General features: G+C 34.2%; 1 long non-coding RNA gene across 1 annotated transcript; it reads right to left on the bottom strand.

Annotated features, from left to right (window-relative positions):
- Positions 1-1,790: 1,790 nt before the first annotated feature.
- LOC106325301 lies at positions 1,791-3,420 on the bottom strand. The gene is made up of 3 exons (XR_001266861.1): positions 2,384-3,420; positions 2,128-2,287; positions 1,791-2,062 (listed from the first exon to the last, which is right to left on the bottom strand). It is a non-coding gene; the product is annotated as an uncharacterized LOC106325301 (long non-coding RNA).
- Between the last annotated feature and the right edge of the window lie 379 nt (positions 3,421-3,799).

The following is a 3,799-nucleotide window of genomic DNA, read 5'->3' as shown; positions in this document are numbered from 1 at the left end:
GAATAAATTATTTTTTTTTTGGATTAATACAATTGATTTATATGTTCGCACCAATTTAATTATATTTTTAATAGTTACTGACTTTTAATTATTTAATATATATTTATTATTTAATAATATATAAAAATATTTAATACATAAAATAATTTATATATATAATGTTGATCCCGCGCAAGGCGCAGATCTTAACCTAGTATCATCATTATATAGTTGATGATTCGTTGAATCTAAGATTTGATTTCTTTCCCAACTGATATTTTTCTAAGCATATATTTATTAAGGATTAATTTTTAACAATGAACCCTCCGAACTAAGTTTATTTCAGATAAAAATTCAAAACTAAGTATTTAACATAAAATCTCCCGAATTCAGTTAATTTAACGAATTAGACCCTCTATCAATGATATCGGTAGAGCCAGATTTTGGTTCAGTTTCCGTTTTCGATATTTCGGTTTACAAAAATTAGCTAACATATTAATAACATATCAACTTTACTTTGGTCCGATTTATATACTAACGATTTTAGTTTATTCGATTCTATGCCAAAACCATAAATATATTTAATTTTCATAACAAATGTTAGTTTATATGATTAAAAATCATATGATTAGAAATCATATTTACTTAAAACTTAAATATATATTTTGTACTCTAACTTTTAAATATAATATTTTCAATTTTGTAAACTATTAAATATAAAAATAAGAAAGATAATAATATCGTAATATTATTAAATAGCTATATTTTAGCACAGATAATTACCAATAAATCATTTTATTTAATTGGATAAAAATGCTTTAAAAATAAAAAAATATTAAATAAATGTTTTAAATATGAATATAATATTAATAAAATAAATTAGGTATATACTATTACTTTTATCATAAAGTTACATATAAATATACTATTATACATTAGTTAATCTGTTTATTTAGTTTATTTGGTTGATCGGTTTATATACCGAATCATATCAATATTTTTCAGTTTCTTGAAAATAACATCTATTCGGTTTATTCTGTATTACTAAATCTAAACTACTTTCTCTCCAACATCGAGTTGAACCTCTGCGTAGCTATAGAGCCCACTTTAAGCAGGAAAAAGTATCTATCTCTGGATGTAACACCTCGACAGCCATCTCCACCTTCAAGAAAGACATTAGTCCGATAGTGACATGTATAAGGAGCTAACGAAGTACCAGTGCACAACCATGGAGAACGTATATTATCCTAAACATGGACACAAGTAAAAAGGGAGGAGAACTCAACATATTGGTCCAATCATTCCCAAAAGTAGGAATCCAGGGTCATGAAAAATGAGAAAAACGACAAAGATGACAAACTCTATCATAAGTCAGAAAAAGAAATAGAAGGTAGGAATTGCAGGAGTTTGTGTCTTCGGCCATAATCACCGTTGAATGGCAGTGAGGACAGAGGAATAGTTGCAAGAGGAGATACACGAGACTTATCTCTTTTCTTATCTTTTCAGGGTGACATGATATATATGTCTCAATATGTTTCTTTGCAGATAAACAAAAGTATAACAGGTAATATATAGGTGATACCTCCATCCATTTAGGCTAATTTAAGTTCACCTTATGCCAAGAAACTATACACGTAACCTAATATATTCAATCTGATATGTTTATTTAGCGAATACTAATATTTATATATGATACTAAAATGCATTATATTTTCATCAAAATACTGTTTAGACCCCTTTCACCCGTGAAACTAGAAAAAAGTTTGTCGTTGTTGTCTGGATCACTTTATTTTGTCATAATATGTAATATATAAATAACCATATTAGATGCCTAACATAATGGCTAGCAAGTTATAATTGTGTTAGCCATCTACATGTCCATAGTAAATGCCACATGCACTTCTCTTTAAACGAATAGTTATGAATATAAAGTTAAACGACAAGAAGCAGCACTGACGGCTACTGTTACGGTTCCTGACAGATGATCAACAGGATACGAGGAGGCTTTGGGACTACGGGGAGGCTTCAGGACAGATGATCAACACTCATAAATCCTCTATCTCTTTCTCTACCAAAACGTCACCTGAAATATGGGCTAGAGTCAAATCACAATTGGGTATAGATAGAGAGGGAGGTGTCGGCAAGTACCTTGGACTCCCATAACATTTTGGCAGAAAGAAGAAAGACTTATTTGCATCTATTGTTGATAAGATGAAGCAGAAGGCCATCAGCTGGAACTCACGGTTTCTCTAAACGGCGGGTAAAGCCACAATGCTCCAATCTATACTATCAGCCACTCCAACCTTTGCTATGACAATCAAATTCAATCCGTTTTAACAAGGTTCTGGTGGGATGCAAAGGAGGGAGATAATAAAATTTGTTGGGTCGCATGGGATAAACTCACATTGCCAAAGAGACTTGGGGGCTTGGGATTCCGTGATGTGCAGTTATTTAACCAAGCTCTGCAGGCCAAAATCGCGTGGAGATTGATCACCAATCCAGGCTGTCTCCTTTCTCGGGTTCTATTGGGGAAATATTGCCATAAATCCTCCCAGTTGAAGGCTGGAAGGGTATCCTCTGGGGTAGGGACCTTCTCATTACTCATCTTGGTAAAGTGATTGGTAATGGAGAATCAACGAAGGTCTGGAACGACTCCTGGATTAATCCCCGGTCGGATATTAAGCCGTTTGGTCCTGTCAAGCTCCAAGACCAAGACCTTCTAGTGTCTGACCTCTTATCACGAGAAACCAGGGAATGGAATATGGTTCTCCTTGAGAACACTCTCCCAGACCTCACTGCTCATATTCTCTCCATCAAACCTAGCATTTCATCTGTACGCAACACTCCTCAGAAAAATCTGGATATCACTCCTCCCAAGTAGCTAAAATCAAATCGACTAGCACACTCTTGGATGTCGAGATTTGGAACTGGTAGAAGAACATCTGGAAACCTCCACTGCTCCCTAAGATTAAAATCTTTCTGTGGAAATGCGCTAGGAACGTTCTCCCCACCGGATATAACCTTCTTCGCCGGAATATCCCCATTAGAGCCTCCTGTCTAGGAATCAGATGCTCTTCGATAATCGGCCCTCTTCTCCTCAGGAACTTCTTCGAAAAGCCATCTTTGCTTGTAAGGAGTGGGAAAACGCCCCGATGGACCCAAACATCGTGATATGCTATACGGATGCGGCTTGGAGATCTGACCGGAAAGCCGCTGGTTTAGCCTCCAAAGAAATCACTCGCTGCTCTCAGTTTCAGGACGCCGTTGGGTCTCCGCTTATGGCTGAAGCTCTTGCAATCCGAGTCACAGCCATCAACGCGAACCATCGACCGATTGAACTCTTCGGGATTCTCTTGGAGGTCGCTTCGCTTATCTCCTCTAAATTTTCTTTTGTTTCAGTTTCGTTTATCTCATGTTTGATTAATGGGCATAAGGATCTCCTGGCTAAGGCATATCTTTGTATGCATTAAACCTTTGGGCTCTCAAGCCTATATCTTTTTTATTTAATGAAATCTCTATTGCCCAAAAAAAAAAAAGTTAAACGACAATCTGAGGTATGAATTATGGAGAAATTTTATGTTTACCACTTTCATGGTACCATTTTTCTTCTTTATCACCACTAAATGGAGATTTTCAAAAATACATTCTTCATTAAGTGACAAAAGACTTTTACACCTTTGTTCTTTATATATATAATAAATTATTATTTAAATAAATAAAAAATAATAATTTTTTTTTTATGTTTTCGAATTATACTTTTTCAAATTCGAACTTTTTTATAATTTTAAGTATTTATTTATATATTTATTAGAATTCTAAA

Source organism: Brassica oleracea, chromosome C2 (assembly GCF_000695525.1).
Source record: "Brassica oleracea var. oleracea cultivar TO1000 chromosome C2, BOL, whole genome shotgun sequence".
Lineage (NCBI taxonomy): Eukaryota > Viridiplantae > Streptophyta > Magnoliopsida > Brassicales > Brassicaceae > Brassica > Brassica oleracea.
Note: the sequence above shows the minus strand (reverse complement) of the source record. Positions and strands in the feature narration are given on the sequence as shown.